A 17,641-nucleotide genomic window follows, 5' to 3' on the forward strand; every position below is an offset into this window, starting at 1 on the left:
AAAAAAAAAAAAAAAAAAAAAAAAAAAAAAAAAAAACAAGTTTGTGTGTTTTTGCCCTTGTAGTTTGGGCATGACATTTCCTTTTTCATATCACATATCAAAGATGAGAAATGATATTAAACATTGCTCACAAAAACTTCCATGTTAGAGAAGGATTGACTACAATTTGGAAAAGGAATTGATTTGAGACCTCTAAATAGAATGCCAAAGAAAAAATGAGTGATATAATTATTGAAAGAAACTATTTTCAGACATGTTATCATTTCTATGTGCAGATTCAATGTCGTGATATCAAAGTCAAGAATGGTATCATAGAAAATCTCGTGTCTTGTCATGTTTTCTTCCTATCTTGATCAATGATCTGGTCCTATTGACACTTTCTAGATATGAATGGTTGTGCCTATAAAATGAGCATAGTAGCATCAAATAGCCATAGAATGACATGTGATACCGAACCTGGTCAACTCTAATGAGCCAGTCTGCCATTTCATAAACTAAAATACAACATTAGCTTTTATATGTTTGTAAGAAACAAAATCTCATTTGGCTTGGAAAATCCCTTCATTCATGAAATCAATTTGTTTTCTTGATATTAAAAAATATATATAATGAAAATAATTTCATTTACATAAAAAACTAAAATTGAGAAAAAAAATAAAGACATTACAATCTAAAAAAAGTGAGAAAAGTCAATTGAAATAGATAAGGGAAAAATAAAATTTATTTCTATAATTTATGTGCTACAAGAATAGAAAGAAATCAAAATAAATAAATGAAAAATAGTAAATAATTCAAATAGTCCAAAAATAGCTCTAATAGATCTTATCTAGAAGATTCTCGGACATGTAAACTTAAATTTCATAGAATCTATAATTGATATCTAAATAGCTTAGATAACATCTATACCTTTCATTCATAAACAAAATAATAATATTACTAAAAATCTAAATTATTATTATGAATATGTTTTTGAAACTTATATACATTATGATTGATTAAATAAATATCAATCATGACTAACTAAAGAAGAAAACATTATAGACTCTGCATTTAAGCTCTTGTGAACCATGATCATCCATGCTATTGAGGATCGACAAAAGATCCAGCTCCATTCTAGAATTTGAAGGAGATGCTCTTCTTCTCAACTCTATGTTTCTAAGAAGCTCCAGCATTAGTAAAGATGATGGACACATGGTAGTGGTCTGATAATGTACACTCCACCTCTCATATGACAATTATTTTATTCCATTCCCTTACCAAGGTATCCGATCACGCCTAACAAACGAAAATGAAACAAATGTGTCAAAGACAAGAATCCAAAAATATTGAAATTTGAAGGCACGAATTATCATCCCAGGCTGGATCACAACATTTTCCTTCTGGTTTGTCTTGAGAACCATAGTATTGGTCTAAATGTGCAACATATTTATATTCCCACCTTTAAAAATTTGCCCTACACTTTTCTACAAATAGCTCGAGACAAATTCATATAAGTATTCTTAGCAATTTTTTCATTTGATTGCTTAGTCATATTGTTTTTGATACAAGAGGCTAAATTGTAAGTGAAAACATTGACATCTACGAAGAGTGAGAAAATCCAATTGAAATAGAAAAGACAAAAGTTGAATTTATTTCTATAATTTATGTGTTATAAGAATAGAAAGAAATCAAAAGAAATAAATGGAAAACTTGGCAATAATTCAGTTCTAAATAATCAAAGAATAGAAAGAAATCAAAATAAATAAATAGAAAAATAGGAAATAATTCAAATAGTCTAAAAATGGTTTTAAACAGTCAGAAATAATTTATTTCTGATGAGGCCTGACAATTTTCTGTTAACAAATTCTAAAATCCGGGAGCAAAGCATAAAATCTTCAGAATCCAACGGTACAAAGCATAAAATCTTCAAATTTTGCGGTGCAGTTTACACATGTGGTGGAGTTAGGTATACTGACAATTAGAATCATTGTAGTTTTATAATCGAAAGCCAATTTTAGTCATTTACATGCAGCACTACTATTTTATAATCATAGTTCTGAGCTACTGTTTCTATTCTTCTCTTTATACGTGTAGTTTTTTTTCAAATTTTTATTGAAAACTTGCCGCACAATTTACATGGCTTGGGCTTGTTAAGTTTTGTTTGATTATAATTGGAGAAGAGGTAGAAAAATCGGAAGTCAATGTATTCATTTTCATGCACCGTTTCCCAATTGATTTTATAAAGGATGGTTGATAATCGTAGTTATGATCTGGTTCTGCTATCTTTTTCTTCTCAAATTTTGTTTCCTGCCTGTGCATGATCTCCTAGAACAAATTCAAAGGTATGCTTCTTTTTTCTCTTTCAATGATTTGGAGACTTTCTGTTACAAGTTTTTTTGAAGAATGAAGTGGGTAGGATGACTGTTTCAATTTGCGTATGTAAAGAATCAGAAAACACGGATGGAAACGCAAAGAACTTTTGGGTAAACCATAATGACAAAGAAACAAAAGAACAAAATAGAATAGGAAATAAATGTGTTTCCTTTGCATGTAAATTGTCTAAGGCCTATATGGACAATATTCATGCTTGTATCTAAATATTCAATCAATGGTTTGGAGAATTTTTGTATTTTTACTACGTACAGTTGCAAGATTTTAATGGAAAATTTGTTGTACAATTTAGGTGTCTTAAGTTTCAGTTTATTTTAATTGGACTAAGGGCACAAAAATGGTAAGCCAGTTTTCTAATAAGGGATGCTAGACATTCATAATTAAGAGTTGCTCCTCTTATTTTTCTTCTTATATTTTGTTCCATGACTGGTGTATTATATTTGCAGAAAAATTCAAAGACATGCATCTTTTTATTCGCTTAAATGATTTGGAGATTTTCTTTTACAAGATTTTAGAAAAGAGCACATTGGATGATTGTTCCAATATGGGTATCTAAAGAATAGGACCAATATTGAAACCATATAATGAACATTTTAACGAGTGATAATGACAATGTGCTTTGGTTTTTCCTTATATGTGTAAAGTTTAGTTTACAACCTATTTGGGAAATATCTTTATCTAGGCACATAAACAGTGAACAAGAGGAAACAAAATATGTATCAAAATGAAATGAAAGGGTTTTGATGACGTCCAAGAGACCACCAGTCTAAAGGATTGAAAGACACTTAAGAAGCCTTTTGTAATTTTTGTAGGTTGTTCATTTTGTTGTGGATTCGTATTAGGAAGCTAGTTGTCCTTTCTTGTGTAGTTTGACCTCTTTGAAAAGTTCCTTCATCATGCTCACCTATAGGGTATACTTGCTATGAATATCTTCATATGTTGCACACTCTTTTACAAAGTGCAAACCAGGAATAACACCATCAGTCATAAATATTTTCATCTGAACCTACTTTGATATGAAACAACCATCTAATCCTGCATAGACTGCCTTTGGTGATGGTTTCTAAGCTTCTAAAGATCCACATCTAGCAGTTCAAGCTCCATACTAGAGAAGTTTAAATGATCAAGGTATTGCTTGTGAATGAGAACCTGTTGCATTTTTACATCCTATCTAGACTTAGCACGACCCTTTTATTGCCACCTCTTTTCATTTGTTGTAGATGTGTTTACCTAAAAATTGAGCTATAGTTGCACATATACCATCCAGATCTTCCATACCTGCCATTCCATTAGTCTCTGCAAAACATTAACTTAAAATGAAATATACAAAAATAAAAAAATTGAAACTTGTAAAGTTAAATTTGATGTTCCTGGGTATCACTTATCTCAAATTGATCAAATGGTGTCTAGTAATCTACTATAGAATTCTTCCCTGATAGATGAATTATTGAAAAAGATGTTTCAAGTCGCATCAAGGTATTTGAAATTGAATCATTAGTTGGATCCAAAAATCATTTTATTGTTAGCTCTTTTCAAAAGATGTAGATGCATTGACTTGGAAATGTTCAATAAATTGAGCTACAGTTGCCCATATACCATTAAGATCTTCATTCCCTACTATTTCATTCAAGTCTTCCCTGCAAAACGATTGTCATTAAATACATACGCAAAAATGAATACTGAAACTGGCATAGTTATATTTGATGTCTTTGGGTATCATTCACTGTAAATTGACCAAATGGTATCCACTAATAGGAGTATTCTAATAAAAATTTCCCTTGATAGATTAAATACTTACAATATGTTCCAGATCACATCCGTCTTTTGAATTACATCAATATTTGATTTGTTGCATAGTTTTTGTTATCCTTCAGTAAAATGGTTGTTCACTACTTTTTCACGTGTGTATTTGAGTTGCAACTATTCTCGCAAATTATGAAAACACCCTCAGTCATAAATATTTTTATCCAACCTGTTTTGCTTCCAAACTACCCTGTAAACCTGCATAGATTGCCTGTGCTACTAGTTTTTGAGCTTGTACAAAAATGTACCCTAGAAAACCAAGCTGGGGAGGTATGAATCCCAGTAGAAAAATGCTCATAGACATTCATATCACACAAAATCCATAGGTTAAAGCTGCATTGACCTTGCAACTGTAGCTCTAGAATTGAGAAGTGTAAATGTGCAAAGGTAATGCATGTGAATGAGAAACTATTGCATTCTTTATCCAACCTAATCTACTTCCAAACCACCCTGTGATGCTACATAGATTGCCTTTGCTACTGGTTTTGAGCTTGTGCAAACTTGTACCTTAGCAAATCAAGCTGGGGAGGTATGCATTCTACTAAAAAAATGTTCATAAACATTCTCATCATAGAAAATCACTAGGTTAAAGTTGCATTGATCTTGTAACTATAGCTCCAGAATTGAGAAGTGTAAATGACCAAAGCTAATGCTTATGAATGAGGAACTATTGTAGTTATGATTTTTAACATCCTATCTAGGCTTAGCAAGATCCAATAGTCGTGTTGTTGCTAGTTCTATTTCATTTTCTATCAATGTGTCTACCCAAACATGTCTAATAAATTGAGCTCTAGTTGTCCATGTACCATCTAGATCTTTGATCCTTGCTATTCCATTCAAGTCTCTGCAAAAAAATTATCTTAGAATAAATACAGAGAAATTGAAATTGAAACCTAAAAAGTTAAGTTTGATGTGTTTGGATATCATTTATTTTAAACTAATCACATGGTATCCAGTAATAGCAGATTTTGCTATAAAGTCCCTTCCTGATAGATGAATAATTAAAAATATCTTCCAAAGCACATCAAAGTCTTTGGAACGACATCATTATAGCCAATGTGGGAACACTTTCCCATTAGAAGCACAAAACCAATTACATCAGTTAAGACTGGTACAAAGTTGCATAGCTTCTAGGCAGCTGGTTCCAAAGAGTTAATGCTAGATTTTGACTATGAATACCAAAGGTAAACGTTTGTTAAAGCAGAAATAATAGATAAGTAACTTGAAGCTATTTATTCTCCAATGAACATGGTTCTGAGTATAATTTAATTTAATCCATGAATAAGGTTTCTATCTTAGGCATTAATCTGAAGTCCCTGGATTGAAGATAGTTGAAAAAGCCACATAATACCTAAGATGAATGAATTCTAAATAATATACTTTTGAATGGTATGGCTCATTTAGCTATAGACCTAAAGATTGTTTAGCACTTCTTTATAGGGGATCAGCTAAAAAAATTAAAGGAACCCTAAATATAAGTGGGATAACGAAAGGTCATCAAGAAAGAAATGGTAGCAATATACTATTCCTTATGAATAACATGAAATGTAAGCACAAGGATATAGAAAACCCATTGTATGTAGCAGAAGCATATCAAATACAACTACACTTCACAAGTTCACTAAAATCATGGTTCAATGAAAAGCAAGTGTCCTAAAATCAAACTTATTAGCACTTTAATTGGCATGAACACAAAAATAATGAGATGTAGGCTATAAAGAACGTAACTCAAGTTTCCTAAGATCTTATAACAAGGAATCCAAAGATACCTTGTCCTACCTAATACTGGTGATTGTCAATTTTGTGCATCAAAATCTAGAGATTTAAAGCCTTCATTGATGAATGGGATCTTGGGAATATCTAGAATTTAGCAATTAGAAAAAATAATTCCAATTGTCACCTATATATTGCAAACCTTTCCTAGAATTGAAAATAAATAAGTAACATATAATATGGAGAAAAATCGTATCAAAACAGTTGGGAGTCCTCCATATATTTCAAGGATATATACTGATTATAATCTATAAACTTAAGTTCCAAAAAACTATCTAAATTAAAGGAATGAGTTCATTGACAAACACATCATAGGATTGTGCATGTTCTGATAGAGATGGCACAAGATATGCTTAGGTATTTAAAAAAAGAACAGACAAGATTGGCAAACATAGGTACTTAAATGACCCTGAGATAATATCAATGAACAATCCAAGTGTAAAAGATTAATTCCAACTTTTCAGAAGGCAGTTTTCCATTATAGTGGTAGTAGATTCATTGTCTCTAATGTTGTGATGGGACCAAGCCAAACTCTCTGATGGAATGGATAGTAAACAAAATTGTAAGCCATTGTTTGCAAAATACAAACATGATAGAAGGTAAGAGTTTAGCATAAAATTAGGTTTACTTCAGATCAAATGGATTAATAGGAGGAAAATTTTTGTCCAAAAATTGTGATTAGTCATCATGTAGACACTAGAAATGGATATTTGAAAAAAAAATTAATTCTAGAACATTTATTGCACTAAAGTCTTCATTGAGAAACATGGACTCAAAAAATAAATCATAATATCAACATTTCCCACAGTTCATATTTCTCTTTATAAAACTTAGCTTCTTATTATATTTTATCAAAAAAAATTGAAGGAAAGAAAGGAAGATATTGTACTACATCCACAAATGATTGGGATTGGGAGAAGGTCAATGAGACTGTGAAATGCATTTAGTACGCTAGAGTGTGAAGACATTAAATTATGAACATGAAATAATCGATCAAATTAGGGTGGATACTATGTAAATGGTACCGTGGAAGGCACTTAGGGCTCTCTTTTACACTTTGCAGGCAATCCTATGGTATTTGAAAAATGTAGCTACAAGATTAAAATGAATCATTCCTTTAAAATTTTAGGTAAACATTTATAACTGCATATTTTTAGAGCATAGCAGGAAGGGGGCCTGAAAGATTCCTTTGGTATTATTTGGTTGCTAACTTTTTCTCATGAAAGCTTCTTTTTCATTTAAATTTTTTATAATAGGGAGAATTGAAATTACATGAGGTTTTTTTCTTTAAACTAGGCTCCTAATTTTTCTTACTAGCTCCTATTTACAAATTATAGAAACCCCCCTCAATTTGACCATAGCCTTAACATCAAGTTCTTAATGCCCCACTGTATATAGATATTGAAAGTTTTATCATTGTTAGTGTAATTTGTGTTTCATTAGAAATTTTAAATCTATTATTTTTTATTTCACACTTAACTATTTAGATGCCCACAATCACAGTCCTCTCTAGGCTTCCATAAACATCTGATTGTTATGAATATATCAGTCCAGCAATGGAAAAACTATATGAAAAAATGGAAACTCATTTTATAGTTATATATTTTGAATAAGAAACCTCTACTATCATAGTAAAAAACAACAGGAAACTATTTCTTATAAACAATGTCTCCAAAAATGTTAACTGAAAGGCAAGTTTCACTGAAACCTTACTGTTAGAAGAGCAAACAGATTTAATGCTCATGAACAATTGCCTCGGGCTAGACATGCTAGTTTTTTGATATGGACATAGTGGACCAATTAAGCAAGCATGGTGCATTTAAATATAAATCTGATCTATATCCATTGAGGCTACTTACCATGTTCTACACCTAATAAGTTAATATGATAGCCTTTTCCCAACCTCAAGGTCAAGTCAACAGAGTTGCTTCCAAGATCCTTTTGGTGGAGGAGGGTATGTTACCAATTGAGGCTTCAGCTATTATCCAATTGCTAAGCTATCTAAAAAAGTGGGAAGTATGGATAAACATTGTTGTCCTAAATTGGTGGCTGATGAGGAGCTAAAATAGAGCAAAAACATGGAAGAAACAAAATAGAAAGTGGTTGAACAAATGGAACATTAACATTAAGGAGTGTCTAAATGCCAATATAGACATAAAAAAATGGGTGTTAGAGAAATTCAAAACTGCCATGTGGACAAATCTGATAGGTAGTAAAAAAGAATTTTACGTCAAGGAATTTAATCACACATAGGAACACGGGGATAAAGAATATTTAAGATCCACAATTAAAGGAAAGGCCAAAATTTTAATTGCTCAATTAAGGACCAGCTTTCATTTTGTATGATGTAAAATTGGTAGGTGGAAGGTCCTAAAGGAAAGATGGGAAGAGAGAATATATACTTTCTATAGCAAAAGATTGGTGGAAACAGAGTTGCACTTTGTAAAAGAGTGTGTAGCATACGAAGATATTCATAGAAAGTATACCCTATAGGTGGGCATGATGAAGGAACTTTTCAAAGAGGTCAAACTACACAAGACATGATAGCTAGCTTCCTAATACGAATCCACAACAAAATGAACAACCTGCAAAAATTACAAAAGGTTGCTTAACTGTCTTTCAGTCCTTTAGACTGGTGGTCTCTTGGATGTCATTAAAACCCTTTCATTTCATTTTGATACATATTTTGTTTCCTCTTGTTCACTATTTATGTGCTTGGATAAAGATATTTCCCAAATAGGGTGTAAACTAAACTTTACATGTATAAGGAAAAACCAAAGCATTTCTCGTGCTTCCCTGTTCTTTTGTTTCTTTGTCATTATCACTCATTAAAATGTTCATTATATGTTTTCAATCATGGTCCTATTCTTTAGATAACCATATTGGAACAATCATCCAACATGCTCTTTTCAAAAATCTTGTAAAAGAAAATCTCCAAATCATTTAAGAGAATAAAAAGATGCATGTCTTTGAATTTGTCTGCAGATATAATACACCAGTCATGGAACAAAACATAAGAAGAAAAATAGCAGGAGCAACTCTTGATTATGAATGTCTAGCATCCCTTATTAGAAAATTGGCTTACCATTTTTGTGCTACCTAAACTGAAACTTAAGACACCTAAATTGCACAACAAATTCTTAGGTATCCTCCAGTTTTTAAGTTTTCTTTTCCTCCTCCTGTCAATGAGAATCAATTCAAACAGCACTAATAGCACACATTGAGGCAAGTGTAAATGATTTCCAACTTCCACCAACTAATAATAGCTCATTTTAGGTTTTCATAGATTTTTGGGTATCACAAATAACCCATGTAAATAATTCATTATGTACCTTCACCACCAATTTTCTCCTCCATATCATATCTCTTACCCCACAGCCTTTGACTTGGATCTGTCATGCCAAGCTATACAACATCAAAAAAATGGATGAAATCAATGCCCATTTTGACAAAGGAAAAGTTATAAAATGTTTCATAGGTTTCCTGAAGAAATCTTGCAATGTAAGGATATACAATTTCTATGCACTTGTTCCCCATCATCAAAAACTCCACCTGACATTTCAATACCAACTTAACTCAGTAATGAAATCAAATGCCTTCAATTCATTGATGAAATCAAATGCCCATTCGACAATGGAAAAGCTGTAGAATGTTTCAAGGGTTTCATGTACAAGTGTTGTACATTGAGCATATAAGCATTCCCCACCATTAAAATTCCACCTGACATTTCAATACCAACTTAATTCAGTAATGAAATCAAATGCCTTCAATTCAATGATGAAATCAAATGCCCATTTGACAAAGCAAAAGCTATGGAGGGTTTCATGTATAAGTGTTGTACATTGAGCATATAAGCATTCCCTAACATTAAAATTCCTTCTGACATTTCAATACCAATTCAAATCAGTGTTCAATATATCCAAGTTTTTTCTCCATTTCAGAATCCTTACATTTTCAGTCCTGAATCACAGAGGAGTATCGTGTGGTAGCATGGCTTAAGGCCAATGGATCTTTTGCCTGATAGTCATTGTCAAAGAGAGCACCATTATCAAGATCAACTTTTCCACGGCACCATAATAATAGCTTTGACAATGAAGCTCGTAGCATTAGATTCTATGCTCTTTTATTCTATGTTCAAGATTTACTTTTCTTAATCAATGTTATGTTAATCTTGTTAATAGAATTGTCCAAATCTTATATAGTCCAATTAATCAAATCAAGACTAATATCTAAAAGGTTGGTTTGTTATCTGATATAAAAGTACAAGCTTATGTTTTTTATTAGAGAACAGAGTAGGCTTTGAAGAGTCGATAACCTTCTGCAAAAACTACTAGGTAAGGTACAAGATAAGTTATGTCAAACAAAAATTATCAATAGATATAGAAAGCAAATTTCTAAACCAACAAGCAACCAGTCATGATCTTCTGTTGACATAAGAGCACAAGGTTATCTGATATTAAAGCACCAATTAATATAAGAGCACGAGTTTATAATTTTTTTATTAATGAATAAGCTAGGTTTTGAGAGGATCAAAAATCCACTATGAAAATGGATAGTTGATATACAATATAAGCTATCCCAAACAACAACCATTATGACAACAAAAAGCCATTTTTGGCAAATCAATAAACAATCAAATATTAGCTTATGTTGACATGAAAAGACAAGCTTATAGAATATAAGAACGAGTTTATATTTGTATTAATACATTAAATAGATTTTGAAGGGATCCAAAACTCTACACAAAATAAGCTATATCAAATTACAACTATTAGTCAGACAAATAAAAGCCAATTTCCTTATTTTAACAAATATATCTGATATTAAAGCAAGCCACCTAAATTGCATAACAAATTTTCCATTAAAATCTTACAACAGTACATAGTAAAAATACAAAAATTCTCCAAATCATTGATTGAATATTTAGATACAAGTATGAATATTGTCCATATAGGCCTTAGACAGTTTACATGTAAAGGAAACACATTTATTTCCTGTTCTATTTTGTTCTTTTGTTTCTTTGTCATTATGGTTTACCCAAAAGTTCTTTATGTGTTCCCATCCGTGTTTTCTGATTCTTCACATACACAAATTGAAACAGTCTTCCTACCCACTTCATCCTTCAAAAAAAATTGTAACAAAAAGTCTCCAAATCATTGAAAGAGAAAAAAGAAGCATACCTTTGAATTTGTTCTTGGAGATAATGCACAGGCCAGGAAACAAAATCTGACAAGAAAAAGATAGCAGAAGCAAATCATAATTACGATTATCAACCATCCTTTATAAAATCAATTGGAAAATGGTGCATGTAAATGAATACATTCACTTTCAATTTTTCTGCTTCTTCTCCAATTATAATCAACTGAAACTTAACAAGCCCAAGCCATGTAAATTGTGAGGCAAGTTTTCAATAAAAATCTGAAAAGAAAACTACAAGTAGTTGTTTAAGTAAATGCCCATATTAGCAGTATTACCCATATGGGCCTTCAAACAGATTGGATGTAGAAGGAAACACAAATTTATTTCCTGTTCCTTTCTGTTCTTTTATTCCTTTATCATTTGGTTCACCATAAAATATTTAATGATTTCATCTATTTTGTTTATTTTCAAGTTCCAAATGGAAAGTTTATCCTATCAACTTTGTTCTTCCATAGTTTTGAATGTGTTCATGGGAGTGAAGGCTTCACTCACCCTTGGGAGGGAAGAGAAGCCTTGGGTGAAGGGATTAGTTGGGCTCAACATTGTAGTTGAGAGAGTTACCTCATGATGAGGGATTTTTTTTATTTCATGGAGTATGGGCTCTATTGAAGCTATATACCTTTGTTATTTTGGGAGAAATAAGGGATTATTTTTGTGAATAAGGAGGAGATGTTTATGATGGCCTTGAGAGGCAAAATGCAATGGAAATATGATATTTATGTTTTGTTATGGCATCTCCTCTTTGAAGATTCCACCTTCACCCAATGTGAGATAATTCCAATGGTGAATCATTGTGCAAGCCATGGGAGGGAGTTGATTTGTGTTTTGTGTTGTGTTCATGCAATAGTAAGTGATGTATGTGTGTAACCCATTTGGGTCTTGTTTCCCCTGCTCGGTGGGTGGCACCATTGAAGCTTAAGGTGGGAGATGAGCCTCCATAGTTCCAAGTTTGTGTACATGTGCATGTTTTGTGAAGATCGATTCCTTGAAGATGTTAGGGTTTCATCCTTGGTAATGTTGAAGTCCCAGTGTGTGGAGAGACCAACCTCTCCATGTTACCATAAGAATTTTTGTAAAGTTTAAGCTCCATTTTGTTTCCTTTCAATGTGATGTAAAGTTAAATTTATTCCTTATCCATATATGTTGTTGAAGAATATGTAAGGAAGGATTGTGAAGTTGTGTATAGTTCCTTTGGAAGAAAATTTTTATTGTGAGCCTTACATTTTGTAATTTGATGTACCATGGAGAGGTTATGAAATGAAATTTTCTTTCCTCAAAGGTCTATAACTGATTTTGATATATACTTTGCATAGTGGTGGTGGAAAAATATTTCTTCTTATATAGTTAAATTAATGTGGATGATTGCAATGAAACAGGTTATGCTTATAATACAATGAAAATAATATTGTTAGCTCATGTTATATGCTAGTATATTGGTCCTTTTATTTTTTTAAATCAAGCTCAATCAAACTCTTAAACTAAAAAAAATTCTCACATCATCAACACAAAAACCTATAGTAGAATGTAAAAAAAAAAAAAAAATTCTCGAGAAGAGAAAAAGCATAACCCAAAATCTATGAGAAATTCTTGTTGTAGGTATACATTTCCTCTCTAGAAAATGTATGGGGAAACAAATTAAGTCTCTCCCCAAAATGCAGAGCAATAAAATATTCAAAAGAATATATCCCTTGGGAACCCCTTGCTTAGGATAATCATAAATAATACATTAGAGGTGAGGCTCAAGATTTGTAATAATGTACTAATGCATAAACTTTGAATTTGAGGACTCATAATAGTCCCATGATCCTTGAGACACAATTTGAGAAATGTTAAAGGAAAATATATGTACATATTAGAAAATGTAAAATCAAGTATAGTAAAATGTATTAGGTATCTTACCCCCCTTAGACTTGATAGTATAAAGAAAAGAAAAAAAAAAAAACATTCCCCTCTAAAATAAAATAAAAACTTAAGTATTATAAGGACTAGGAAAGGTTTGTATGCATATCTTATAATAGAGGACTAGTCAATGTCACAAATGATCATAGGGGAGTCAGAGGGCCCCACCTATCCAATCATGCCTAGGAAAGAGACCCTCCCTAATCCACATCACAAGACCTTGGCTTAAGTCACCTATATATTGAAGATCTCCTTTGAAGTGCATGGAAAAGAGAAAAAGGGACATGCTCTACCTATGTCATAATCATTCCCTCACTAGGTGCCTAATATGTTTTGAATATTTGGTTAAATACCTTGTGCATGGTATGGATAATATCCTAGCTTGCCACTTACTTAGTTGTTCTTCCCTAGGCACCTTTCTGTGAAAGCAAGGAAAGGCGCCATTCTAGGAGGGATAGGAACTTTGGGAAATGGGTAGTTCCTAGTTTGGTGGGTAGTAAGTTGACTTGGGAAAGGGGATATTCTTAGGCACAGTTTGGGAGGGAAATGAAGAATTATAGCAATAGGTAGTTGCAAGTTGAGATTGATTAAGCTCTTTTGCTATGATGTTTGGGGTTAGTAAAGTAGTAATACTTTTTTTTTTTTAAATTAGCAATAAGATGGTGGTAGTAGCAACCTTTAAGGGTAGTGTATAAGGGAAATTTATATTATATTATATTTTGGTTAGGATGATGGAAAGTGATAAGAAAACAATAAAAATGTAAAATATTGTTAAGAAGAATTTAGATAAAGATGGTAACTCATGCATTTAAGAATTTGAACTAGATCATTTTCTTTTATAAATCATGTTTAATATATTAAAACATATTTCAGCTATGGAATCATATTTAAAGTTATTAAACCATGTATTAACGAATGGTGTGTGTTAAGAGGAATGTGATTAGATACAGGGTTAAAGCTTGTTTGTAGTAATAAATTGATTAGACAAATCATCACTTAATTATAGTAGAACAAGATAGTAAGATGAAAGGAGCAAACTAGAAAAGAGGTGAATGATGTTTTTTTGGAGCCTCCATATTTTCTCAACTTATTTAACTTTTAAATTAAAATGGGAAGAACCTTAGGCATGATACAACTAAGAAGAATTTGAACATTAGAATATAAACGAATTATAATTATGAACACATATATGACATGACGAACTGAAGGAACAAAAATATCTAGAGCAAACACAAAACCTCTTCACATTCATAGACAAAAGATATTAAATTCTTTTCTAAGGGTAGGATATGAAGTTCAAAGGGACACATCATTATCTACCTCGTAGGTTTTCAATTAATGTTAGCTACTAATTCATTTTTCTTTGGAAACATAAAATATAGTGCTAGGATGAAACAAAATTTCCCCCATGTCAATCAATAATAAATACCTATTAGAGTAATCATTTAATGGTTGAAACGAATATAACATGACTAATCCCAACACCAAAAATTTGATAGATCTCTCATATCTTGTGTAGGCTTTCACACTTTATCTTTACGTCCATCCAAAAGAATTTTTTCTTGTTGAGTTTTTGCCTTGTAAATTTGGGGCATGACACCCACTGTCACACATCAACAACCTGAAGAGGAAGAAGGAAAATTCATGGGGAATCAAAAATACAGAGTATAAGACCAAATCCAATCTACCTACAAATTTTTTGATAGAAATCTCACATTCCTTTGAGGTTCTAAAAAGGTATAAAGAGAAAAAGTAGCCTATACCAAATCAGGCAAAACAAATTCATTCAGGGCCTGATCAAGTCCATCCCCTAGCCTGATCAATCAAAAAAGAAGCTAAATCTAATATTGTGAATGCCAATGATAGCAAGCATTGCATAAAGGCTCCCCATCAAACATCTCAGACGCATGCCCACTAGAAGAAATTTGGTGACCCAAGAGACGTCCATCATTCAATCAATTCTTTCTGGCCCTCCCTCCCATCGGGTGCTCGCGATTATCATCCTATCATCTTCTCTGTAGCTAGCCTAGATAGCAAAATTAGGTTTTTCAACCTCACTAAGTATTTAGGTTCTAATAAGAATATTCTATTTTCATAGCAAATAGGGTTCTTCTCAAATAGTGCTGTGGATCATACCATCAAGGCCCAACCAAGGAGCCCTAAGCCCTTTTCCTTTTCATCCCCTTATGCCTCACCCAACTCTGATGTCCTACCCCATTGTAGATTCTACATTGCCTCTCCATTGGATCATATTAACCAGCAGGCTATGCCCTCCCCTATTTCTCCCCCTCCCCCATTGACAAAACTATCATTATCAAGAACCACATAAGGAAGCTTGCTAGCAAGAATGCGAAGAAGTAGGCATATTCACATATTTGAATGGGTCAAAGTGTGAATTACTCAACCTCTACAACTGGCTTCAGGACTTCTATGAATATCAAGTAAGTATTTCTCACTATTCAGATAGATTAGTATTTTTGCACTATAGTGATGAATTTGTTAAAAATGATTTCCTTTTTGTTTCTAAATGTTTCTTTAAAGGCTATGCTGTGAAATTTTTTAAATGGACCTCGGATTGTAAGGAGGGGATGTTAGACTTTGACACAATCCCTACCACCAGAGCTCCTACATTTTGAAATCATTAAAAAATTAGGGGCTTCATTGGGTGAATTGATAGGTGTAGAGGCAAGATCAATACTCAGGATTATAAAAAAATAAAAGTAATTACTAATAGAGCAATATATAGCCTTAAATTTCACAAATATGAAGGCAAAATTTATGAAATCATAAGACTAGATAATGATAGTAAAATTACATTTAAAACACTACAACTAACAATAGATCTTAAAAGAACTTTCCCAATGATGAATATAAGAAAACAGAAAGAGCTTCAAAGGCATTCCACATAGAAGAAGGCCTTAGTTCATACTTTCTAGGACATTCCATTAAGTTCTGATTGGAACCAAGAATACAAGAAAGCAAGCATGGAAGAACCCAAAAGAACAACTCCTCAGTTAGTTCCTAAACATAATGCCCCCATGGATCTTAAGGAAGTGAAAATGAAAATTCCAGAGGCAATGCAAGAAAATAAAACAATGAGAGGTCAGGGTACAGAAAAATGAAAAAGTACATGACCAAGTTTCAACCAATGTAAAGAAGATGTATCAGACAGTGGGGTATGCAAAAGTGCAAGCCCTCCTTCAAAAATGTAGATTCCCTATGAGAACCAAAAACCCAAAGATTCCAATAGAGTTGATATAAATAGTCAAAGAGATATGGATATCAAGATGTCACAGAGGTTCACAATCAACACTAGGAAATCCAAGGAGAATCCAAGGAAACCCAAGATGAATAAGGATAGTAGTGCTTGAATAAAAAAGGAAGAGTCTTCAGAAAAAATGAAGATACAACTATCCAAGAAGCAACTAGATGATGGTGATAGAAACATAGAGGAAATAGAAAATGCCCTTCTATTTGTTGGGGCAGAATCAACAAAAGGGTTATGCAAGAATATAGAAGAGGTTCAGGGATCCCCTCAGATTTGGACAAGAAAGAATGTGATAGAGACAAGAAACATTAGCAAAAAATCAAATAGTAGTTTCTCCAAATTTTGGCAATCACCACCAACTAAATCTAAAGATAAAGCCCCCTTTGGTAGCATTCAAAAGGAGAAGAGCATCGAACTGAGTATGAAAAATAGACCACTAATTCAAGACTTTCAAGAATTTCTACATAGAGACTCAATCTGGGAACTAGAGCAAGACAATCTAAATTTAAATAAGGTTGAAAGGGACAATCTAGAATCCTTGATTGAGGAATTAATTGAAGTTTTTAGCTATGTGAACATTGACAAGAGAAGTGATGCTCAAAGGGAGATCCTAATACAAAAAGTCTTAAAATTAGGAGATAATTACACCTATGAAGACCTAAGAAGAGATCTATTAAATATAGAAGGTGATGACAAAGGTGAGGAAAATTCACAACTTATCAGGGATGTTGAAATAAATTTGCAAGGTAAAGACTTTGAAGGGAATGACTTCAAAAAGTTAACTTTGGCAGAGGATAGAACCATCAACAACCATTTGAGTATTATGGAGCAACTATTACAGGAACTGGTAAATGAGGATAAGGTAGGTACATAAAGAAATCAGTTTGAAATTGCATTAAGTGCATAGAATGATATAGAATAGCTGGGTATTTAGATGAATCAGGAGGGAAACAAATCCCCTAGGTGTGGTAAGGTGAAATCCAAAAGAGGTAGAAAATCCTGCAAGGAACTCAAAGAGGCAGATGGACATGCCAGAGAACAGCAAAGGATCAGCCAATTATTCAACATAGGGAAGGGGAAGATCCTTCCCAAGGAAACATGGAGATCACTACCTAGAATGCTAGGGGCTTAAACGACCCTAGTAAAAAGAGACTATTAAAACAAAAGTTAAATTTTTTTGAATCTGAAATCATTCTTTTATAGGAAACCAAGTTAAACAAGTTAGGAGGATCAAAGTTAGAAAAAAAGTTAGGTAGCTGGAATATTAAGCTACACAAGTCTAGAGGGTCTTCAAGAGGCTTAGGCTTCATCTATAACCCCAGAAAAGTA

Source organism: Cupressus sempervirens, chromosome 3, assembly GCF_028749045.1.
Source record: "Cupressus sempervirens isolate cs-2001-9-10 chromosome 3, ASM2874904v1, whole genome shotgun sequence".
NCBI classification, from domain to species: Eukaryota; Viridiplantae; Streptophyta; class Pinopsida; order Cupressales; family Cupressaceae; genus Cupressus; species Cupressus sempervirens.